The following is a 27,144-nucleotide window of genomic DNA, read 5'->3' as shown; positions in this document are numbered from 1 at the left end:
CTTTAGAACAAATCAGTGCAGACTGCAGGACTTGGGGACCCCTGAAAAATTATCTTGGACTGTCTTCTTGGCCTCAGAAACTTTGGGATGGAAAAGCTTTGTTGGAAAGAGATTTGAAATCATCACCTTCAGTATTTCAGAGGGAAAGAGCTAGGAATGAGTAGTTACCTGCATTTCTAACTATCATCAGTCAAGATACCAGTAATCAACACATGATTATTATTCTCATCAGCCCAAAGCATGAAAATAATTGAGTGAAAAAATTTCTCACATTATATGAAATGATTACTGCCTTTGAGCCTTAATAAACAATGATTCTGGTCTGGAGCGAGGCAGTAAAACAAATGGGAGCTGCCTGATGCTGGTGCAGAGCCAGGAACACTACCATATCCTAAAGCCACCAACCCATACCAGACAGGTCTCATTTTTCAGAGCTAAAGGGACATTGCTAAAATGCCCCTCTTAGATCCAGAATTTGACAGCATGTAGCAGAAGCTGGCTGCTTTGCACACGTGTACTTTCCAGCACTCATGCTCACATTTATGTTTGCCACTTCCCAGAGCAGTGAGGGTGTACATTAATTATGGAACATGGAGACGCACTTGTTGCTTTCAAATGTAAGATATTAAGCCAAGCAGCCAGGCAGGGAGATGCCAGCGGGTGATGGAATAAAGGATACCCTACCCTTTCCAGAGAGTGAGGATAAATATGAATGTGGGATCTGAAGCGGCACTCTACTGGGCAGTTTTCTGCTGTTAGGTTTCAGTAGTATAGAGAAATTCTGGGGGACCAATCTCACACACCCAACATGCTGAGCTGGGAAGAGCTATAACTACTTTTGCAGTAAGATCATAATCGATAAACTTGGCCTTCAGGCTTCCTGGCCTCCTTTTGCAATGCAGGGTCAGCTGCTAGCCCACTAGGCTCTTTGGATGTATTAGATACACTCCATTGTGACTACAGGAACCGTTGCTCTATTTCGACCACGGTTGTCACAATTATAGGCAGTAACAATGAAATCTCATAAGTGCTCAAAAGTCATGCAGATTTGCTCAAAGTTTGTACAAAATATAGAGGAGTGTGGAGCTCAGAGGAGATCTGCTATCACTTTTAGTCCCAGTATTTAATGTGGTTAGAAGAGGTGACTTCTCATAGCGAGGAAGGCAGAATATCTGAGAACCAGTGGAGTCTCTTGGCCCAGTGAAAGAACTGAAGACACAAAACAAACTTGAACACTCCCCCCCCCCCAAAGAACCTGAAAAGAGATGAATCCAGAGGTTTGCAACTGAGACTTGCTTCCCCACTTTACCTGGAAAGATGCTTCTCTCTTCTAGTAGAGAGAGTCCAGTGATAGATTTGGTGAGCTGTCAGTAGCTGAAACAAAATGATCTGAGAAGGAATTTCTGCTGCCATTGTTTTAGGGAGCTTATACTTTAGATTTCCTAAAAATTTAGTAACATTAAATAGACAGAAAATACACATTCTTGGATTTAGCAGAAAAAAAAAAAAAACATGAAAGATGCTCAGGGCATTCTTCATGACAGATGTCTATTATCAAGAAAAGATAGAGCCTGAGCCTCACTATTCCAGAAAAGGGCATTGAGCCTCACTATTCCAGAAAAGGGCACTGAGCCTCACTATTCCAGAAAAGGGCACTGAGCCTCACTATTCCAGAAAAGGGCACTGAGCCTCACTATTCCAGAAAAGGGCAATTACTTCTCTGACTCAACTGCACTGGAGCATCCCTATTGTTCCAGAGTGTGAGGACACCAAGGAATACTTGTAGAGGCCAATATCCAAGATGTGCATGTTCATTAAAAAAATAGATATGTGTGCAAGGTTTTCTTCCCATACCTTGTCATTGAGTAATGGCTCTATTGAACCAAGGACTGGGTATACAAGACATAGACTGAAAGTCTCTGGTGACTAAAATGTATAGCAAACATCAAGACCACTCCTACTCTTCACCAGGCAAATAGTAAACACACACTAGAGTTATTTGCCTCAGCTGCTCATTCCTAATCTACTGTGTCCAGTTTTTAACAGACCCTCTCCATATATGGAAGAAGACGATAAAAGAAGTCTTATAATCTGCAGAGACAGAGGCAATAATCTTAATCACCCAGACATGAGTTTTGGAATTCTTGAGAAAGCATGGAACTCAACTAGTACTGTGCATCAAATGCCCCAGGGGATATGTAGAAAGCAGGCATGAACAAATGCATAATGTGGTCAGTGAAATTGAAACGTGGAGACTCAGGAATTATACTTAATGACAGTAACGGAGACTGATTTCAATGAACTTATCAAGAAGTCCTTAAAAACACAGGAAATAATCAATGATCTGTGAGCTGGGTCAATAAAAACTTGAAAACCAGAATGCAAATATTGAGAAGCAGAAATGAAAAATATAACAGTTTATACAAGAATAATGAAATAATTCAACAGAAACAGGAAGCATAATTGAAAAACAAGAAATAATCAAAACAATGTTGAGCATAATTTCTCATAATAATTACTAACCATAGTTCTGATCAAGGAACTCCAATTTAAAAAAAAATAAATGAATAAAAGCTTTCACCTAACCACATTATATTCATATTATAGAAAATAAAATATGAAAAGAAAGTCATGGAAAAGAATACCAGGATGCTGGTTAGGAAACAGAGATAGGAAAAGCCACAGAGCTTCAAGTGTAGCTTAGCTTAGAATGCTTGTGAAACACACACAAAGCCCTAGGTTCACGTGCTGATACTGAATAAAACAAATATGGTGGTGCAGGCTTGTAATCCTGGCATTCAGGAGATAGAGGTAGGATATTCAGGAGTTCAGGGTCGTCCTCATCTACACGGTGAGTACAAGGATAGAGTGCACCTTTTTTTTTTATTCTTAATTGGTGCAAAAGGCAGCTGCTTAACTACAGCAGCTGCACATTCTGAGAGTGTAGTCTGTGGGTTTGTGAGATGAGTTATAAGAGACCCATGTGTAATACCCTGTTTAAAACACTTGCAAAACCTATCAATGCAGTGTTATTTAAAGATCTGCTTAGATTAGTTTAAATACTTGTATTGACAATGTTTTAAGTGAGAATTTTATGAGAAAAGAATGCTATTATAATAGAGAAGATCAAAGGGCATTGTGTGAAATCCTCAGTAAAGAAGGCACTGGAAGAGCCGAGACTCACTTTAATCAGTGAAACACAGACATTTCTGTAGAGCATACCAGCGCACAGAAAACTGACTGCAACATATCAGCCTGGACTCCAGGATGAGACATGGTTGTAAAAGATAGAGTGAAATCAGTTAGAAACATGGTGAATATGAACTTTATGGGATAAATAGTTGCTATAGGTGCTTATGTCTGAACAAAGAAACTACACAATAAAAAGCAAAGATCATCTCAGTGAATTAAAAGAGAAAACAAGAGCCAACTCAAAGATTCTATGAAAATTCTATGAAACCAATCTTAGAGGTCAGAATCTGGGTTAAAAGTGAAGAAATGAAAAATACTCCCATAATAATAGCAAAGGAGTCATACTAGTTCAAACATAGAAAATTAGTTTCAAAGCACACAGAATTATCAGGAATAAAGAAAAGCATTGCATCATGCTACATTGGGCATTTCTCCAAGAATACAATTCAAGAATGTATAGAAGAAAACCACAAGAAGAACAATGAGGTCAGAGCTCACAGAACAGCAAGAAGATATTGACAAATTCATCATTATATTTGGAAACATTAACAGCCTTCTTTAAAAATTGATAGCTCAAACAGGAAGGGAAATCAATTGGGAGATCGTTGCTATCAAGAGCACTACTAATTTGACCTGACTGACATCTGAGAAAGCTCCCTACTTCTACACTCAAATGTGCTACCTTCTTAGCCTAACACACAACAGTTTACAAGTTGGACCACACTGCTGCATGAAAATCTCCTCAATGTTAAAATAATAGAACATATAAGATATTCTCAGACCACAATAGAATTAAAACAAAAATCAGCAAAAGGAATAGCTGGGAGGGAAAATCACAAAATTATTTAAAATTAAACCACAGACATCTTAAATAACACATAGTCAATGAAAAATCAGTAATAGTAAATATTTTCAACTGAAAGGAAATGAAAGTATATTTTAATAATTTCGACAGTATAATGAAAATGCCATTTACAATGCAATGAAACATTACATGCTTGTATCCTGAAAACCAGGGAGAACAGGATGTCAAGGATGAGGAAAGGCAGAGAAGAGATAATTAGGTTTCACCAGAAAGGAGTGAGACACTCTAGTATGGGACTGCACAGTGTTATTGCTATAGAGTATTTAGATAACATGCAAATTACTTCCAAATGTAGGAAAGGAAGAAATTGAATGTTTTGACCTCACAGACATAATAAATGTTTAAGAAGATAAAATATTCCATGTGTGTGCATACTTGCACACTACACAGTACAGTTGTTTTCAACTCAGGGGTCACAACCCTTTTAGGAGTCTAAAGACCCTTTCACATGGGTTACATAACAGATATCCTGTATTTAAGATATTTACATTATGATTAATAACAGTAGCAAAATTGCAGTTTTGAAGTAGCAATGCAATAATTTTATGGCTGGGGTCATAACAATGTAATGATCTATATAAAGGATTGCAGCATAAAGAAGATTGAAAACTACTGATCTAGAGTATAAATATATAGAATGTATAACATAAAGATCACATTTAGTATGGAGGTGAATGTCACAATTTGTTACTCACTTTCAACTGTCAGTTGGACACACATAGGTTTACCTGGGAAAAGAGACTCAGTTGAGAAATTTTCCATATTGTTTTTCACTTGGGAGCATGTCTGTGGGGAATCTCTGATGAAGACCTAGAATGGCTACACTACACTCCCATGGCAGGGCTGACTCTCTAAGAATGGAGAAAGCTAGCTAACACAGCAAGCAGAGGACGGGTCAAGGGGATATTCTCTCTCCTTTTAAGTGAGGATGTGCTACTTAGGATCCCTGCCTTGACATCTAGATGATAAAGTTCTGGAACCTGGCAGTGAGAACCAAATAAACCCCTTTTCCTCTATGCGGACTTTTGAGGGTATTTGTCATAGTAAGTTGTCTCAGCCCGCGGGACCCAGGTATTCGTGGGGTCAAGGGGGACCAACCGTGAGGAGAAACAGGAGAGAAAGAGGAGAGAGACCAAGCAGAGACTTGTCAAGGTCTGTTTAATTTTTCACAGGGTCCTTTTTTTTAAGCTAGCACAAACAAAGAAGGTGGAATGAAGGTATGGCATACACAGACAAAGATGCCTTATCAGGTGTTTGCTTTCGGAACTCTGGAGTACCTCTAATGGTGCACACAGACAAAGCTATCTCTTTTGTTGTTTGCTAGGACATTCCTTGATTAGGGTTTAGTTTGTTCTTGGAAAACCTGGGCACAATCATTTGTGGAGCTCCAGAGAATAGCTAATCTTAAGTAAACGTAAGGGGCCTTACATGCTCTCATGTAAGGAGGAATGGGGGGAGGAGGTCATTGTGTGGGCTCCAGCTCCCAACACATCTTCCTTCTTTCTTTATAAAAGTTGGGGGTGGTCATGATAAGAGGGTCGATGGAGCCCCTGTCTTAGGCTATGTGGCATGAATCCACGTCCAGCACCGCGGTGACCAGGCCTCCCTAGGTCCTGGTAGGGCAGGGCCTCTGTCTTAGGCTATGTAGGTAGCACCCACTCCTGGCTTTATCAGGTCATAGGTAGTCGTGATGGGCATCTGGGCAGTGGACCCACAATAATCCCATCAATGGGTCACCCTGCGGCCGTTAAGCGGTGTGCACCTGGACCGTGGAACCACAATATACCCGTCATTGGCAACTCCACAGTTTATGACCCTCAGCTACTATTGGGAGCCGGGGTCACCCACTCTGTCACAGATCCCTCCACAGCCTGCGGTACCAGGGAAGCCCTGTTTCTGCAGTGAGGGTGGAGAACTGAAGGCCAGCGTACATTCTCTCTATACTGGCGGACAGGAGGTATTTGGTGGAGCCTCGGATGTCAAGCCGATGATAATGGACTGTGACTGGCTTGCTCAAGGCGGAATCAATCTGTGATGTAACAAAGCTGGTTAATCTGTTAAAAGCTCAGGGGCTGAATGCCAAAAGTAACAAGACACCTACAAGGGGCCCCAAAAGGCTGAGGAGCAGGGTGGAGAGCCAGGGGGAAGTAGAAAATTTTGATACCAGGATTCTTGTTGTTCTCTCTCTTTTTCTTTTTTCTAACCTATCTTTGACATTTGTAGGCTATCTTCAACTAGTCCTGTCTTATCTGCATAAAAACTACACTCTCCTTAAGAGCGGGCACACAATCTACCTTGTTGGAGAAAGAGGAGGGCTAATACTCTCCTATTTTATAAGACTGAGAGAGAGGAGACTGAATCTTTGAGATTTTTAAAACCCAATTGCAGCTCTTGGAGGTGTCTGTTGACCACTGCACTAAGCTGAGCATACTTACTGCTGGGTAGAGGTAACCAAGGAGGCAATTCCTGTCCCAGCAGCTGCAGTTCTTAGTCCAAGGAGGACTGCCAATGTAATTGCATTTATAGGCTCTCTCTTCACCCTGGAAGGAAGCATGGTTCTTTGTCTCAGCATCAGCATGTCTCACCAACCACTCTGGCAGCTAGCATGTTCTTGCAGCATCCTGTGGGAAAAAAATACAAACATACTTTCCCCATATGAATTGGTCCCCTTGATCAGGACCATACCATATGCCAGTATGTGGAGCCTTTCATTTCACCTGGGCATAAGTTTGCCCAGTTGTAAGATGCCATAGACATTCTTTGACATACAAATTTTAATTTTTTTAAAATAAAAAGTATATGATTTAAATAAATGGGGATGTAACTCTCCCCTTTTAACTTATTAAAATATTGTTTTAAAGTTTTGAATTATCTGTATTACAATATTTTGTTTTTGAGATTTATAAGGAATTTCAATAATATGGGTAATATTAACTTGTCAACAAGGCATCTCAAATGCCTGACTGTAATAGCCAGTTCTATTATCTGTTATAATCTAATTTGAAGCACCAACCATAGGAAAATAACATAGGCCATGAAAAATTATACTTTTAGTTGTTTCTTCTGTTAAAGCAATTGCAACTAGAAAGCTTGAAAAGGTGTTAATATTTCAATAAATATTTGCCATAGTTGGTTAGATTTAAGTCCTTGAGGGTTAACATAAGAAACTGAGGACATTTAGGACAAATCTTTATAATTTGGCATGTACATTCTCTAGAAATATCAACATTGTTGTCTCAGGCCATTATTATTTTGATTCTAAAAAAAATGAGATTATAATCTGCCTGGTATACAAATTTGTTACCTTTATTAAGGGGTCTAGGCAACCTAGTATTTCTTAAATATTTAAGTATGGTACAGTACATTTTCTTAAATTAAGTTGTATTTCTATTATTGTAAAGCTCAAGAATTAGCAGTATCTGAAAATGAAACAATTTCAAGCAATTGCAAACTATAAACTATGTATATATTAGCTATCAGTATATAAATTTAAAGTTTAACTAATTTTAAAATATTTAAAAACAGTGGCTACAGCACATAATCTAATAATTGTTGCTGCAGCAGGGGGAAACTCAAGAGAATGAACATGTGATCCAATTGTATATATTATTTTTTATAGATGAACCATCTATAAATATAGCAATTGTATTGTCTATGGGCTGCATGTGTAAATTTACAGGAAATAAAAAAGGCATGCATAGGGAAAAGAATTAACAACTCATCTTTTGGATAATGATTATCAATTGTCAATTTTGCCTGACAAAGTTTGCACATGCAATAGGCCAAATATCAGTATTTAGCAATAACCAATATAATTGTTTGGAATAAGGAATAAATATTCTATTAGATTAAGACACACACAGAGATATATATATAATCTTTACCTTTACCATTTTATCATGCAATTCTCTTTTAACACAGCATAGGTTTTATAATAGGATGTAGGATGCTAAAACTTGAGTTAAACAGGAAAAAAAAGAATTTTCATTAATGGTTTCTTTTGCAAAAAGGACTGCTGTAGGTGTGAGGCAAAAATACAGTCAGCCAATAATTGATTGTAATCTATATAATATCTGCTGTTAACTAATTGTTTTTTCTATAGTCTCTATAAAAGTTTTCATCTCTCAGTTAACTGCAGAGTAGACTAGAGTTTAGAGACAAAGGTGTGAGACCTCCTCTGGTGAGCTTAAGGTGAGGTATTAGCCAGCTAACATCTGATGATTTATGAAAAATCACATTAAACAAGAAAATTAACTTTATGAATCTTTTATGCCACAATCTGACTAGAAAGACTGATAATCCAATTATTTAGATTCTTTTTAGAGCAATGACCACTCTCTAAAATTATAAAGCTCACTGTAAAAGCAAAAACTCTAGCTAACAAAGCAAGTAAACACTGAGAATTAAGTCCCAACTTCCTGCCACTGAGGCAGCAGCAAATCTCTGACACAACACATGTACATCAGCCATTCCGTGAGGCAAAGCTTTCCAATGACACCCATACCCTCAAGGGCCTTGAAAACCACAAGCAGACAAGCCAAACGCAAACCCTTTACAGTCATGAAGATGTAAATATGTATGAAAACAATCTTTGAAAATCTATGATAATTCTTTGGAATGGCAACTGAAGAAGTACACCAGGCTGTAGATTTCACAGCCTCAACCCTTCACAAAGGTGTAGCCATTTTTACCTGTTTGATTTTTACATAATTATAAATATAACAGGAGTCTAGCAGAAATTGGAAGGCTCAATGTGGCCAGCTTGCAATTGCTCCTGTACTAGCTATTGCGTGGCCAAAATTTTCTTCTGAAGCTGATTAACCCATATAGGGACATCACTTTTTAAGATAATTTTATCTGAATGGTGTGCAGGCTTGCCAATTAAAAATATCTTAGATCTGTTTTTTCTTTTCTAGGGGTAACTGCAGCGAGCTCTAATTTACCTCCGATTTTGTTTTCTCAACCCTTGGTTAGCTTAGTATTATTTGGACTATATAAAAGGACTCTCATTAAAAACAATAAGGCTGAAAATATCTTTGGTGACTTTTTTATTTTCTTAATGTAAGAGATCACTGCTTTGGTCTGGACTTTGACTTTGTAACTGGGTAACACTAACCATTTTAGGCTAAGATTTTCCATTTATTTTTAAGGGTAACTCAGGTCTTTCAGCTTTTATAGCTTGCACCCAATATAAGCATCTGAAAGGCCAAATCTTTTTCTAGTAGGAAGAGCTTGCATCCCCATTTTTACCAAATGAATGTTAATATTAGGAGATCTAAACACTTTCTCAGACATTTTACTCAGCCTATCAATGAACTCTTGAAAAAGTTTAGAAAACAAAATGTAACCTCTAAACAACCTAGTCTCTGCAAAATCAACAAATAGTGCATCAGAGCACATCAGCTTCCTGCTACAAAATTTGGCTGCTAGTTTCCCCGCGCACAAACACACTCCAGTGCAGCGATACTGTCTTAAATCTTATCTTATTACATATAATATAATCTAATTTAGAGGTATTTTAGAAACCTGTTTCCCTGGGTTTGTTTATGCCACATGTTGTTGTTTAGAATGACTTTGACCAAGTTATTAGTTGTAAACAATTTTTTTGTTACCAATATTGCAATTTTTGAATCATACCCAATTACTTATAAGCAAATTATTTACCACCAAGACATGCAAAGCATATTTATACCTTTTAAAACCAGTCAAAAGCAAACATGAAGTAATCACACATCTTATATAAATAAACAGGATAAATTTTTTGTTTTTATTTTTTTTAACTGTAATTTTAAGAGATGGGAACTTTGTCACCTGTTGAGCTCCACAAACACAGATTTTTCTAGGAGAAGCAATGGAACAGCTCCAAGTGAATAAGCTACCGGCACTCTTATTTAGGAGCAGCCTAAAAATAAGCTTTCAGCAGCAGGTCTTCAACTGAGCTCAATTATTAACTTTAGGTGTAGGGCCCCAAATGCCTGTTTTTTATGTTTAATTTTACCCTTTTAGACACGAGTTAAAACTGAATCAAGAAACGAACACATAACGTTTTCTTTTGAACATGAAACAGGAGTAACATTTAAGCAAAGAAAATATGGACATAAATTGACACACATGGATGGACAGAAAGCTTGGTGCGCCAAGAGACCAACACACACTACATGTGTCCAAGGGACCCTGATATTCTTCCTAAGGAACCCAGAACCAGAACTAGACATTTATCCAGTGAGAATTAGAAAGCCAGGACGTCTCCTGACCTTCAAGCTCTCACTTGAAGAACCCTGGAACAGTTCACTTTTTTTTCTTTTTTTTGTCAAGGTGATAAACGAGGGCCAGTCGGACGGACAGACTGGCAGGCTAGGGCTGCATGAGTCTCTGAGCGCAGGTAGGTGGCGACCGCTTCTTCCCCGGTGGCAGCAGAGTCCTCAAAAGCACTCTCTTCAGAGGGATCATTGTCACCTTTTCTTTTTAGAAGTGGGAAAGTCAAAAGAGGTTTCTTTGGTGCCTCTAAAGAGCAGGAAACCTCTGCTGTTCAGGGAAGGGGAGGGTGCAAGGAGTGGTGTCTATGGGGGAAACAGTGTCGGACATGGAGAGCGCCTCAGGGCCCTCTCTGGTCAACTTATCATTTAATTCTCTGCCAACCTTTTGCCATCTTTTACGATGGATTTCTGGCCCATCTATTATTAACCAGTGCTGTACCTGATCAATGAACACAAAAAAACTTTACCAAATCTTTCTTTTTAACTCTGACTACTCTTTCCCTGAGAGAAGCTTTTAGGTCTCTGATGAAGACCGCTTCTTTACACAATTTATGGCCCATTTCTTATGAGATGGAGAAATTCTTCACTTACCGAAGACGACTTCCTCTCACGAGCGGTGAGACTGTTCCTCAAAATCTCTCTTTTGCTGGGGCAGCCATTTCCTTGGGTGGTCTCCATCTGGCAAAGGTCCATACCTCGAGCTCCACGTGGGGCATCACTTGTCCTGGCCCTCAGGGCCCAGTTATTGGTGAGGTCGAGGCTGACCAACCCTGAGGAGAAAGGGGCGAGAAAGAGGAGCGAGACCAAGCAGAGACTTGTCCTGGTCTGTTTAATTTTTCACAGGGTCCTTGTTTTAATCTAGCACAAATGAAGTAGGTGGAATGAAAGGTGTGGTGTACACAAAGACATCTTTTCAGTTGTTTGCTTGCGGAACTCCGGAGTTCTGTTAATGGCGCACACAGACAAAGCTATCTCTTTTGTTGTTTGCTAGGACATTCCATGGTTAGGGTTTAGTTTGTTCTCGGAAAACCTGGGCACAATCATTTGTGGAGCTCCGGAGAATAGCTAATCTTAAGTAAGTGTCAGGGGCCTGGGAAAGGTTCATGCTCTCATGTAAGGAGGAATGGGGGGAGGAGGTCATTGTGTGAGCTCTGGCTCCCAACAGTAAGATAAAGAAAAACTAGGACAACCAATTGTAGTGTTTCTGTGAACCATTAGAGGAATTTGTGAGGCTTCTTTCTTGAGGTCTGATGCAGGCTGGTCTCGGGTGTCCCTGGGAGCCTTATTCTGAAGATTAGCTAAATTTGCTCTATTTACCTCCTCACTTGACAAACCTAACCTGATGTCCACAGAGACAGCAGAACTCAACAAATGACACTCACAAGCTGATGACATTCACCAAAGAGCTGAGACATGACAACTGAAATTAATCTATTTTTATAGAATATTTTAAGATTTTTGTGGTCCTTAAGAAAACTGGTTTTGAAAAATTTCCAACATAAGCATAGGTATAAATAAATAAATAGGAATCAGACATAACTATATCATCTCCAGGCAAACTCTTTTAAATTTTGGGAATGTTGCTTATGTAGTTGCTATGGCTTTACTCATAGGTTAAATATATTTTATTATATTATTAACCACAATACTCCCTTTTTCCTGGCAGTCAGACATTGAAATCAGGACTTTACGCATACTAGGCAAGTGCTGAACTACTGAGCTTCAATCTTAGCCCACAATATGCTTTTTACATGTCTTTAAAATGTTACATTATTGATTTTTGAATTTCACCTCAGTAAACAGATGCCAAATTAGGAAGCCATCTTTTTTTTTTTTTTTTCCTTTTTCCATGGTTTTTTTTCCATATGCTCACTAATTCTAGTAAGCTTTAGGCATGTGCATTACTTGGGACTTTATTGCTATGAAGTGACACTATGACCATAGCAACTCATATAAAGCAAAACGGTTAACTGGGGCTGACTTCATAGTTCAGAGGTTTAGTCCATTGTGATCATGGATGGACACAGGCAGACATGGTTCTGGAGATGAAACCAAGATTTCTACATCTTAATCCACTGTCATCAGGAAATGATAGTAGGCCACTTGGCCTGGCTTAGCTTGTGAAAACTCAAAGCCCACTCCCTAATCACATACCTCCTCCAGAAAGGCCATACCTACTCAAACAAGGTCACACCTCCTAATAGCTCATTCAGACCACCACAGCATACATATGCAAACCCATTACTACACGGTAAAGGGAATAAAAGTATTCATAGGTGCCATAGCTTGAAATTGCTGTTTCTCATCATAATAGTTCTGACCCCAATGGAAATGATGTGCTTTTTTGGTACATGTCATTACTCTTAGACTTAAGAACATCAAAACAGCCCAGGAAATGAGACATTTGGAAAAGTCTGCTGTACCCTAGTCATCAGACATGAATGTTTAGGAAGGGTAAGAATGCCTCAGAAATCCTGGACATTAAACCATGCCTCTGCTGAGTGAGCTACCTAACCATCTTCCATTGAATTGACTGCCAGGATTAATGTAACTTTTGGTCCTATTCGGAATCTAAAGTAAATAGTCTAAAATTATCATAGATATCAGCTACAATAGGAAAGAAGAAGCAAATTAAAATAAAAATTGAAGGTCAGTAGTCATAAAATTAAGGTCAAAAGCCATTTCAAAAAAGCCATCTTTGAACATCAGTATACATAAATTCCCTAAATACATTCCTAATAACATATCTTTTGTGTAGTTATTCATTTAGTTTCGCTTCAAATTTTTAATGTACTGTATGGTTTAGATAAGATTATTGTGATTAGAGATGAATAAAATTATTAAGTTCAGTTGTGAAAATTTTTCTATTATATCTACCACACCAAAGTTACTTTCCACTGGGAAAAAAATTAGTTTTGTTAAGGGTTAGGCAGTTGTCTTTTTGTGAGAAATTCATGGATAACCCAAGAATGTTTTACTTAAAACACCTCTATATTTTATATAACAGTTTTCATAAGAATAATACAGCTTAGAAGCCTATTCTCAATTAATTTTAGAAGTTCCTAAATTATCTGATGATTTTAATTTTCATATAGTATTTGCCTCTTCCATTTAGTAGTTTCAAATGTTAACACATACTTAGATTCTTGAAAACACTATCACAAAATTATCTAATACAAAACCTTTAAGATTAGGACGTCCAGCATATATCTGGCATTTGAAGCAATAAAAGCAATTTAATATTTTATCATGGAGGCACACAAAAATATAAAACACCCAAATTCACTGAGATACATTCAGTAGATCATTATCTGTTGACACACACTTTTCATGATGGCCAGGAAATCTAAAACATAATAAAAAAAGCAAGCATAAATTGGAAACTACTTGCAATTTCTCAGATTTCACATATTTACTAATAGTAAACAGTGAGAAAAGAAATGAATAGATCTAATTCAAGACTCTTGAGTTCATTTAGGTGCTAGTTTCACATTCTTATGCATTAGAGTCTAGATGCTTGTGTAAGTATGCAGAGAGCTAATGGACCAGTGGCAGAAATTATCAAAACAATGAGTACTTCAGTCAAGAGGCTATTATACAATTATAATTAAAATCCATTAGTGATTACAATTTTTGTCACTTTCACCCCTTTGGCGAATGTTTTTTTTTTCTTCCAGCTCAGTAGGCTAATTTTACAGAATAGCTTATCTAATGCTGAAGCTGAAGTACACCAACTGTGCTCATGCATCTAAACGTGGCTTACACATTAACACACTGTAACTTAAGGTCTGTAAGATGTCAGATATGAAGAACTTCACCGCAGAAACAGGGAGAGCAGACTTTTAGAGCACATACTCCTCAATTTAGTGGTGCTGAGTGTGCCTAAGAACTGAAAAAGACATAAACATAAAAGAGCCACATTGAAATCTTCATCCCTTAGTTAGAAACATCCTTTCCCTCAACAATCTAATTATTGGATTAAACCTTGTCATCTTCCAATTTCATCTGCTCCAAAAATAACGGCAGTACACATTCTTGACTTTATTGATTTCCATCATCAATTTGAAATCTGTTTGAATAATGAAGAATCAGAAATCCCTTCTTTGTGGAAAGGCTTTGCTAATGCAGACAAGAACCTTTGCCAAAGCAACACAAAGGCTTCAAAATGGAAAGAGAGTGTAGATGTTATGAAATTAATGGTAGGGTTATTGTCAACCTCTTTTTGTCTGCCACATTTGGATGCCTTTATTTGATAATTGTTGGAAATCAAAAATCGCGAAGCCAAATGTTGGCAGATTACATGGGGTTATTATACAATAACTCAGGTTTGGGAACAAAGGGGGAAATATGTCTAAAATATAAAGAGTTAAAAAGGGAAGAATCATCAATGAAATACAAAAATAGGACACGCTACCTTTGAAAATATACCATTGACTGTAAAGCATGGAGACTGAAGAAGCAGTGCTAGCAGACATAGCTTTCTTAGCAACATACAGCTCGAAAACTGGCAAAGCAGTTGCTAATTAAAATGTCTTTCCCCAGCAATGAACACCAATTGTTCTAGAGTCCTTTCAAGAAAAGTATATGATAGGACATTCTTCTTGATTTACCTATGCAGTCCTAGCCACAGTGGAGCCCGGGAATTGTTTTTTCCATAACCCTGTAGGTAAAAGGAATAGCTTCCAAAATTAAGGACCATGGGAAAACAATAGGACTTTATAGAAGTTTCTGCTCATAGCCCACTTCAAGTTGATTTTTTAATGCACACATCATAAAAGGAAGTAGGGATGTGTCTTTAGAATATAACTAAATATTATCTGGAGAGGTAGTGAGTGGGAACTATAAACAAATTAATCACTTGAGAACTCTACAAATTTCAGATGAAAGCAATCTGAGTTAATTTTGAAGAAGGGTGTATAGAACAAGGGTTGTGACAATCATGGAAATGTCACAAAAATGGAGTTATGTAGCAGAAAAAAAAGATGCTGATGTCATTGGAATTTTTTCAAAAATGTGAAGTCAAGTAAAGTTCTGCAAGAACATACTCAGCAATGTCCCTACTATCATTGATTGGCCCTTCATAAGGATGGTGCAGAAGACTAAAACCTTGACTTTGATAAGAAAATTCTTTTTAATTACTGGATGGTAACCCATGGATACCCTATATAATCCTTTCATCACATGTTGAAAGACAAGTAAATAGAATTTTAGAAACTCTTAGAATTAGTGAGGAGATAGTCATGATCTAACAAATATGACAAATCAGATTATGAAAAATATGCTTTATTTTATATGGTAGCAACAAGAGTTAAATTCCCCTTTCTAGGAAAGTCCTAAATCAACATACTAAGAAATAAAGAGGAGGATGGATTTGGGTAATTAGAAAGATGGCAAATAAAGTACTTAACAAGATTTCTCAACAAGATTTAGAGGACCTTAAAAAAAGAACATTTTTTAATCTGGTAATGATCACATGTACCAATCCTGGCATTGTGCAAAAGGAACAGTATGACACAGGTTTCCACCACAGGAGCAGAGCCAGCAGGTCCTCCAAGAGTGTTGATGGTTGCTAGACATGGGGCTTGCTTGCATAATAATTTATATATTTTGGCTTATGTTCTTTTTTTGGGAAATATTGTCCTTGTTAAGGTTGATGACTTCATGATCATTGAAAAGACTGTGAATCTTGCTAGAGAGAATGTGTCTCTGTGATGCTGAGACCTCCAAAACGTTCATTGAGACTGTGAGGAAGGACTCTGAAAACATGAATTCAAGAATACCTGAATGTAAGAGATATATTTCATAGTATTCCACAGCTATGCAAAATATATGGATGCAATATGAATTGTTATGAAGGGTTTCATGGACCTGAAAGAACAGAGGGAGATGCATTAATGAGCTAGCTTGTCAGAAAGATATTAAGGTAGAACATAAAGAGAGTTGTGGAATGGTGATCTCAGGACAGGGTCCTACTCAGCTAGCTTATTGTTTGTGTATACAAAGGCAGGTAGATATCTGAATTCATAGGCTATATTGTACAAAATATCTATTTGCTATCTTCTAAGAGTCAAGGAGCTGAGGTCTAAATTATTGACTCATGGGATATTTAAAAGGTAACTCAAGAAAAATGACTGGATATATATGTAAATAAAACACTGGGATTTGATTAGCAAGAGATGAGATATCTGGAGAACTATTGCAGGTTTTGTTGTTGTTGTTGTTGTTTTTAGGATTTGTCTGGTAGGCTTTCTGACTGTGGTCCAAACACCCAAGAATTTTTTTATGATAGGCTTTCAGAAAATTTACAAGCTACCCAAAGAGCTTGAGAATATTTTCTAGCAAGAAAAAGCTGTCTTAAGCAGGGAGGTATATGGAGCAGAGAGCTATTTCCAGCAGAGAGATGCCTCTAGCAGACTACATATATGTCAGCATGTACCCACCACTGACTTTGAGTTGTTTCTTCCACAGTTCCCAAGAATCCCTTCCTCGGGACCACTGACTAAGTCAAGAGTGGTCCTTGTCACAAACGAGCATTTCAAACTGTGTTGTTACTATATTAAGAGGTGGGGTCCCACGTGAGACCAACAACATCCAGTGGACATCTATTGTAGTTTCTGGAGCACATTAGCTTACATAGACTAGATCTGCATTGTGCCCCATTTGGGTCTCCTTCACTGCTCATCATGAAAAGCAGTGCCATTGGACCACTTCTCTTGTTAGGAATGTCATCACAAATGCTTGGACTGTGGCTTCTTCACAGTTTCTGACTATAATGGGGGTATTTAAATTCTCTATTGAAATCATACTGCATAAAGCCCATCAATATCAATGGTCATAAACTTTCTAATTTGTAAAAGGCACAAAATTACATTACTTCTAACACAAAAGAGTAGAAAACTAATTTATATAACTTCACTCATTTGCCTGAATCCCTATGTCCATGTTTAAAAAATTAGGTCTTTGTGTATGTATCAAATTTAAGTCAAAATTTGGGATAGATGAATGAAGTTGATACCATAGATGTTCAAATTTACTTCTAATTGCTACATTTGGAAGTTATACTTTTATACTCACAAATTAGGCATTATTTCACGAACCCCTCTACATTCAAGTTCTTGGTGCTTTCTAACTGAGACTAATGTGTACAGAAAGTATATAATTTTTTTTCTCCTAAGCTTACACCTTTAAGGTCTCATTATTCACATTACCCAAGGACTGATCAAAGAATTATCCTAAACAAATACATTTGCTTTCTTTATGGTTAGATGTGTCTTTTTATGGTTTAAGTGTGTCCTTCAAAATAGGCAGAGAGGAGTGAAGATGGAAGAGTTGCTAAAATCTATACGCAGCCACCAAACCCAATCACTATTGCTGATGCCAAGAAGTGCTTGCTGACAGGAGCCTGGCATGGATGCCTCCTCAGGGGCTCTGCCAGAATCATACTGATACAGAGAAGGATGCTTGCAGCCAACCATCGAACTGAGCATGGGGCCCCAATGGAGGAGCTAGAGATAGAACTGAAGAAGCTGAAAGGGTTTGCAATATTATGGGAAGAACAACAGTATCAACCAACCAAATCCTCCAATGCTCCCAGGAACTAAAATACCAACCAATGTGTACATATGGAGAGACTTAGGGCTCCAGTTGCATATGTAGCAGAGGAAGCATTGTCTAGCATCAAAAGGAGGAGAGGCCTTTGGTTCTGTGAAGACTTGTTTTCCTGGTGTTAAGGGAACACCAGGCGCTGAGGTGGGAGAGTGTGGTTGGGAGTGGGATCACCTTCATGGAAGCAAGGGGAGGTGGAGGGGGCATGGGAGAGAGGAGAAAGGGGATAACATTTGAAATGTAAATACAGAGAATATGCAATAAAAATAATAAAAAAGGAAAGGAGCCCGGTTAGAGGTAAATAGTACCATCTGGAAAATGAATTAATGCTGGCCTGACAGAGCCGTTAGTTCTCACAGAAGACTTTCATGTGGTCCTCAGAGCTGATTTTCTGTGATGTATGTCAATTCTTATGTGATTTTTTTCAGACTGTTATCTTGAATACTTCTTTCTCTTGTTAGAAAAATGCTACTGATTTGTCACTGATGTTAACTGACCTCCTACTTTAAATACAGATAGCACCTTCTTGTGTACTAGAAGCCAGGACAGTGAGTAATGAGCAGTATACTATCAATAGGTGAAGGTAAAGCAGCCTGTTTGCTTCTAAGCATTGGTACAGAACAGTGTAAACTGGGAATCATCTGTAGCCATGTGGACATGCCACAGGGACTTGAGAAACACCCACGTGTAGGTGAGATCAGGAATCTGCAGCTTCATATTGGACTATAGAAACTGGATTTCTCTGTGCTTTGTACACTGAGGCTCTGTGTAGAATTATATTTAAGAAAAGGATGGGTTATGGTGGTTAAAAAGCGATCCCCCACAAATGTGAGAAAACTGATCCTCAGACTCAAGAATCAGGGTCCATGTGTTAGTGTGTATCTCCCTCACCCCCTGTCTCTCTCCTCTCTCTGTCTCTCTCTGTCTCTCTCTCTCCCTCCCCCCCCCCTCTCTCTCTCTCTGTGTGTGTGTGTGTGTGTGTGTGTGTGTGTGTGTGTATGTGTATGACCCTCCTCTTTATCAGTTGATGGATATTTGGAAGGTTTGTGCTTTTTGCTTGATATAAAAATAGTGTTATGAATATTCATGTTCAGGGTTTTGTATAGACATCGTGTAAGGATTTCTGGATGATGTGATCTGAATAGCCATTGTCACTGCAGGTTTACTCATTTGTTTTCCAAAAATCATCTGTTCTCACCAGCAATATATGAGGGATCCCATGTTTTCATGTTTCTACGAACTAGTGCTATTTTCTATCATTTTTTAAATCGTCAGCTTTATAGTGGAAGTATATTTTTCTGAGTTTCTCTCCTGCTCTTTCCTGAAAGATAATGAAATTTATATCTACTCAAGTATTTTATGTTTTTCAAATATTTGTTGTGCAAAGTGCCTGTTCAAAATGTTTACTCATTTAATTGGATTATTTATTTTTTAATATTAAGTCAAAGAAGATTCATACATAGCTTAGATATAGCTCTCATCAGATAAATGATTTATAAATATATTCTTTGTCTCACTTGTTGTTCACTTTATTACTATTATTATGTAAAGCAAAATGTTCACTTAGAGACCAATTTGTCTTTTCCTCTCTTTACTTATAATTTGGGTATTTCAGTTAGGGTTTTACCTGAATCAAACTCCTGATGATTTTCCTCTACATTTTCTTCTAAAAATTTTGCTATTCAAATGTTTATAAACATATAGCTATCTAGTTATTTGAATAGCACTTAGCATTTAAAAAATACTGTTTCCTCTTTGAATTATGTTAGTATTATCTTAACAAAATCAATGGACTTATTTCTAGACATTAAATCTCTTCTGTCTCTATGTCTATATTGTGGTGTCACACAGTTTTTTTTTTTTTTTTGAACAACTTTATTTTAAAAAACAAAGATAAATGAACAAAATTTAAGCATTTTTGCTTAAAGTATATGAATACATTTTTGTCAGTGCTTGGCTTTTTTTTTTCAAAGATTTGATAGTGTGCATTAAGGTCTTACTAGTTACAATGAGCAAAAAGTACATGTGAAACAGGTTGTAACATGGAATTATTCAAAGTTTTCTTGGTGTGTAAGAATTGAACATAATGTTTTTTTTTCTTTTTTTCTTTTCTTTTTTTTTTTTTTTTTGAACTTCACACAGTCTGTGAGTTGTATCTGGGGTGTTCAGAGCTTTCTGGGATTAGTATCCCATTATCACTGACTGCATATTATGTCTGTTCTTTTGTGACTGGGTTATCTCACTCAGAATGATATTCTCTAGATGCAACCATTTTCTTAAAAATTCTGTTAAGTCATTGTTTCTGATAGCTGAGTAGTACTCCATTGTGTAATTGTACCACAATTTTTGTATCCATTCATGTACTGAAGGACATCTCGGTTCTTTCCAACTTCTGGCTATTATAAATAGGGCTGCTATGAACATTGTGGTGCATGTATCTTTGTTCTATATTGGAGTGTTTCTGGGGTATATGCCCAGATGTGGAATAGCTGGATCTTCAGGTGTCACACAGTTTTGATTACCATCATTTTGTAATAAGTTTTCACCTAAGACTCAACAATTCTCTTTGGTTTCAGAGTTTTGTTGCCTCCTTTGGGGTCCCCTTTAGCAATTTGTGAGTTCTAAATCAGCTTTCTTATATCTGAAAAGCAGGAAATCAGAAGGAATTTGTATGCATTTTGTATGTATATATAAAGATATAATGCTGTACTGTGGCAGTGTTAATGCTGCGATTACTAACAGAATTGCTTCTGTGGCTTCTTGCTCCTTTAGAAGTACCCTTATGTTTTACATTTCCATTCACTTACTAATTATAATAGTTTTCAGATTCTTCAGGATTTTCTATATGTAAGATTTCTATATGTAAGAACAAGGTTAATCTTTGATACTTCCTTTGCTATCTATATAAGCCCTACTCTTTTTTTTTCTTTCACAATAGCTTCCCTACAGGCCTGAATACTCTGTTGGGTAAAATGTGTGAAGAGTGGTTTTAGGCTTGCCTATATTCACTGCAATCCCCCAAGTTTTAATTACACAAAGAAACAGAAAGCAGGAGACTTAAGGAACATCCCAAAGGCATTGGATTATATTGATAACCAGTTTTTGATTCGGTGAAATCATCTTTGGAGTTTCTTCCTGTTTTGGCATCTTTCACATAAATTCAGCTCACCTTTGCAGGTCTTTCCAAAGTGATAAGGCTTCTTTTGAAAAAAAAAAAAAAGTTATAGATGCGAATTCCATAAGAATGGCTCACAAAAGAGCCTGGCTTCAAGAAAGAGTGACCATTCATTGAACAGTTTCATCTCTGTTGAAGATACCTCTCTGCCCACCTGCTAAGACTTGGCTTTGTAAATGTGTACTTTTATCAACTCAATCAAGCACCAGAAAATCCTCATCTGTGAAATGTGTTTCTTGTGACATTGACTAAGCTGTTCATGAATCTCTCCTGGTGGTTTATAAGTTAGCATGGTTATTCATTCTATTTATCTGAGGGTTGTTATAAAAATAGCTCTGGAGTGGGATCTAGGGAGATGGGTTTGTGAGTAAGAGTACTTGCTTAGAAGGCATGAGGACCCAAGTTCTGAGTTCAATATCCTAGCACCCATGTGAGAAATTTGACATGACTATACTAACCTATAGTTAATCTAATTAAGCATTGTTAGTAGAGAAAGGATAATCTTAAGAAATTGTTAACCAGCTATCCAAGTATAAAAGAAAGCTTTCAATCCAGTGAGGAAGACTATCTCAAGGCTGTAAGTCAGAAAGTAGAAGAGAAAGGCAGCCACAGTTTTTTTCTAGATTCTACTAAGGTAGAAATAAATATGCAGACTGTGTACATGGGTGCACACACACATACCACTGTTAGCTTAGAAATTCTACTATGAGGCAATTTATAATTATGACAGTTTATGTATTCTTAAAAGACGCAAGTCTATTGGAATTATCTGAAAAAATGGTACCAATAATTCCATCATATTTTCCACAACATAGTGTTCTATTTAGAAAGGTATCTTGTAACAAGAAAAGGGTTTGGGAGCTACAAAGATGGTTCAGTAATTAAGAACACTTATTGCCCTTGCAGAAGGCCTGTGTTTCAATCTCAGCATATCATTAGGGTCATAAATATCTATTTCAGTTCCCTGGAATCTGTCTCTTTCTTTGACCTCTTTGCTCAGTATGCATGTGATATATGTACATACACATACATACACACACACACACACACACACACACACACACATATATATATATATATATATATATATATATACACATACACATATACATATGCAGGTAAGACAGTAACATACATTTTTTTAAATCTCTTTACTATTCACAGGCAATAAAAGAAAGACATTTCAGAATATCTAGTAACTAGTCTTCTAACTCACTCAGTCTTTCTGTCAAGTGTGCCTTTAAGTTCCATTTGATCCTATATTAAGTATAGAAGCAAAATTAAGCATATATGTTGCCATGACAGTAAATCAATATTAATACTGCAGAAATAAAAATAAGTAGATTGATCTTTGTGGTTAGGAAATAGTTAAATATTCTCATAGTTGATACTGTTGCTTATTTTGGTACAAATCACTTGAAAATTCTTGGTACTGGATCTGGGGAGAGGTATTCCACCTATAATTCTGTCTTTTGTTTTATTTTATTTTATTTAATTTTTTTACCTATTTCAGGTATACCAAGCTATATCATCAAATTCTGCCTAAAGGATGCTCTTGGGTTCCTGTCATTAAATTGTGCCTATCTCCCTTTACTGAGCAACAATGACAGCAAGTCCATGAGCAAGTAATTCTAGACAATATTCTCTTCACTTGAATTTTCACTTTATTTACCTATTCTTGCATAATTTCCCACACCTTTGCAATGCATTTTGATTGTACTCAACCCTATCCTTTGCACAAATTCTCTCAAAGTCTGCTCCATCCATATCACCTTCACTACTTCATATATTCTTTCTGTTTCTTTTATTGCCCACTGAGTGCTTCCAGACATGCATGGGTACAAGGCTATCCAGTGTGACATGAACAACCCATAAGAGAACACACACCACTGCTGTCTTCCATTTTAAAACTGGGCTAAGTGACCAGACTGTGTGATAAACACTTCTTGTCAATACAAGTTTGCTATTTAAGGGTCCTCTTGTTGCTTTGTTTTTAAAGGGAGTTCTTGAGTTTTGAAAATGAGTGTAAACAAACTGATTAGAGAAGTACAAGGCTGTCATGCTGTGTCATAAGAGGGGGCTGTCTGTCCACTCACTGCCAACAGCACTTGGTCCAGTACCATCTACTAACTGATTGTTCAGTATTTCATGGGTAAATGGCGGAAGAAAGGGAACAAGCAAGAGCATCTCAGTGCACATGCAGTGGTTGGCTGCTTCATAAACTGTCCAGTGCTCTTCGCTGTGCAGTTCTGTGTTAGTGAAAGGTGTGACTGAGACAGACGATGGGGACATAGATCCCTGATACATCTTTAACATTCCTTAGTCTACTAGGTAGCTCCTGATTTCAGTGAAGATCCCTTCCGAAGAGTGGTTAGTGGGAAATGTTCTCTCATAGCTATCTTGCTTTGGAAGATAGCACTGTTCGTCCTACTTTGGCAAAAGACACTGTGGCTAAAAGCTTTGTTTGGAACTAACATGCCTCATCCCGGGGTTCAGAACTCAAACAGCATCTCATAGCAACTCAGGATTCCTTTTTAAAAAGAAAAATCTGTATCTCACTTGTTAAGTGTTTCTGTGTCTTGAAGATCGATTTAAGACAAGCAATTTTACAGTTCTATGAAGTTTCATCTCCTTCTTGAGGGCTGAATATGCTATATACATTATTTTATTCCCAAGCCATGAGTAAAAGCAGTTCTTCCACACCACACCAGCTTTTCTTTCATAGCTCCTCTCTATTTTGATCTCTGGCAATCTTAGTTAAAGTTTATTTTTTCTTTCCATTTTTAATCCTCAGAAGGTTTTCTGTGGCCTTTCCTCCACTTAAAATGAACTCGGTGATAGCGTTTCAATTTTGCATTCAGAGTTTCTTGTTTTGATTGATAAATGTTTGTGAGAAATACAATCTCCCCCTTGCTTTTCATTCGTTTCTTTGTGAAGGAGCTTTGCCTTGTAGCAAGACAGTCTGATAACACTGAAAATAAATCTTAACATCTCTGCCCTGCGATAGATCAAGACTTCATCCCTTCTCTTTACCCCAGCGATAATTGCTTATCAGTACATACAGCCCTCCTCATAGGCTTCTGATACCACAGGGGTTTCTATCTCTGGGAAGATAGGCAGGAAGTGTCATTCCCCCAAATCCATTAATGGCTTTAATCCAAACCAGAAAAAGAATGAGTACTGGTCCAGCTTTGCTATCTCAAAATAAGAAGACCATCTCTGCATTTTGAGATGTTTTTTCACAAGGCATCTTTGTTTTACTTTGTTTTCCTCTGGGCATCAACTGGGCTACCCTGCAAGAAGCAGTTTGTAAAAGTGTAAGAAAAACAAAATATTGTATTTTAAAAATATGTACAATTTACTGTCACTTTTCCTTCCCTTAGCAACTGAATCTCAGGCGGAAACCATTCAAACATCCACTCCCCAAATAAACAAACTTGTTGTCCCTCAGCAGAACACTAGGGAATGGTTACATTGTTCTAAAACAAAAGAAAGAAAAAACCTCCAAGGAGGAAAAAGAATGGAGTTTCTACATTACAAAAGGGGGAAAGGGTATGTAATTGTACACCCAAGCTAGGATAAGTGTGGATTTGAAATAAACAATGGGAAGAAGGGGGAGAGGGACCAAATTGTAAAAAACACAGACCTGAGAAAAGGTTTAAATCCTGTCTCCTTTATCCTCTAATTAGCTCAGGGGAATTGAAAAAACACAGATTTGTTGATTCTGTCTTGTGACCAGGATCAAGAGTGTGTCTTCCAAGTCAGTTGAGGCTGAAGCAGTTACACTTGCTTTATACTTCCAAAACATCCACAGAAGAGTGGACAAAGGCCATCATAACCATTGAACTTAGGACTGAGTTTTGGTGACCTCATCTCATCACACCCTTGGGGAAATAGAGCATTTACCCAGTTAGAAATTGAAAGGATAAAAAATATAGCCTAACCCTTCCAAGGACCCCAAGCTAAAGGAGCCTTAACCCCACACCTAAGAACCCCCCTAGTGATTTCTGACCGCCATTGCCACCCCCACCCAAGAAACGGTGCAAATACAGGCCTCAGTGAAAGACCCCCTCCTGCTTTAGCTGCAATAAGGCCATTTTGTGCTAGGCCCAGAGCAGGCAAGGATAAAAAAATACTGAAACAAAAGTGAGCCAGAGGACAGCCCAGTCTCTGTCAGAACAAAAATATCTGCAGTTGACCACCTGGACCAAGGCAAGGACATCCCGCCACACATGTTAAAGCAAGGACGAAAAACAACTCCTTGTCCCAAAGGAGGGGCCAAGGCCGCCCTCCTCTTCTGAGAACTTGGGTCTGTAAGGCTGTGCAGGCTGGGTCGGGGTCCCAGGTGGCCAAGCAAGATACCGGTGGGCGGCCAGCTAGCAATAGACAAAGAACAGAAGACATTCAGACAAGCCCAGCTTTCAGATAAGCTGCAGCCCCCGACTAGAACCAAGAGTTGTGTCCTTGGAGCCATATGTCTGCCATAGTTCCCACACTTAGATAAGCCCAAGGCAACTATTCTCAGGAGCTGCAGCCCCAGCTGTTACCAAGAGCTGTTTCCTTAGAGCCATATCCTTGGGCTCACTCCCTGGCCACATTTAAACTAACCAATTAAAACCCTGTTGCTATGCTTCTGCTTCTGTACCTTGCTTCTGCCCCCCAAGCCCTATAAAAAGGGGACTGCTCCTTTGTCCGGCGCACAAGTCCTCTGAGAGACTGTGTGCCCACAGGTACCTGTGTAAATAAACCTCTTGCTACTTGCATCCGAAGTGAGTGGTCTCGCTGCTCCTCGGGAGGGGTCTCTTCAGACGGAAGATACCCTCCGGGGGTCTTTCATTGGAGACTATAGAAAAATGATTAGTTTGTGATTCACAGGTTTTGCAATGATTGGTGGAACTCACAGTCTTTTGCTATGAAATAATTGGTTTGTGATTCGCAGGCTTTGCCATGATTGGCAGGCTTTGTTGTGAGCCATATAAAACCTGTCCCGATTCTGCCATCGTGGTCCACAGCCCTCTACTCCAACGTGGCATACAGGTTGTGGGCCCCAAGCGCACTCAGTATAAAACTCCTCTTGCAGTTTGCATCAAGACCATTTCTCGTGAGTTATTTGGGGTGTTACCTTTCCTGAGAGGTGTGGAGTTCCCGCACTTTGATGTTGGAGGATCCCTGACCCGGGGATCCGGCTTTTCACAGTCATGTGTGTTGTTTGTAAAACCAGTTAGCGTTTCCCTTTTTCCAGGGACAAAACAATAACGTGTCCTTTCAGAGACACTGCCTAATTAAACACACCACAGAAATTTCCTCTCACATGATGAAGGTTACCCAACCTGAAACGTCTTAAAAGCACCATCTTGTAGCTGTAGCTGTTCTTTATCACAGAGCTTCTGGATGGATTTTAAACTAATGTCAGATAAAAACAACAAATTTGTTTCTAAAGTAAATTCCTATAGCATAGACATCTGCTACCCAAGCACAGAGATGATTGTCCTATGCCATGTGATCTTGCGGTCCCTTCCCTAGAGTTTGCATCTTCACCAATATCTCCACATTAGATTGCACCCTATTTGGTATCTGCTTTGAATACTGAGAAATCATGTCTCTTGTCTTCAAAACCCAGCACAAATCTGTTTTCTCTTGGATTTCATTGAATTAGTCAAATGCAAAAGTCTGTGCATGTAGTATCCTATACTCTACGGATGAAACAGTTGATAATCAAGCTGGGTCTCTCTCATGGGTTTTACAACTCCAAGAAGGATGTATATTAATCAGGTAGTCACATATGTATATGATTATAGACCTAAATAGCTATTGTGATGGAGTGATTCCTGAAACACCTGGCCTAATACCAGTTCCTTTTCCAACCTAAGCATGATAAGCTATGCACAAATATATAAACTTTAAGAAAATGCAAACAAAGCCAGAGAATACAAAAAGTTCTTAGTTTCAAAATCCTCCTGAGTCAGAAATTAGATACATAGTAAAACAATGTAACCACCAAGGGAGGGGCCAGTCATTCAAGGTAGCTGAGCTTAAAAACACAAGCTGTG

This window comes from Micromys minutus (assembly GCF_963924665.1).
Source record: "Micromys minutus genome assembly, chromosome: 26".
NCBI lineage: Eukaryota > Metazoa > Chordata > Mammalia > Rodentia > Muridae > Micromys > Micromys minutus.
This window is presented reverse-complemented; position numbering follows the sequence as displayed.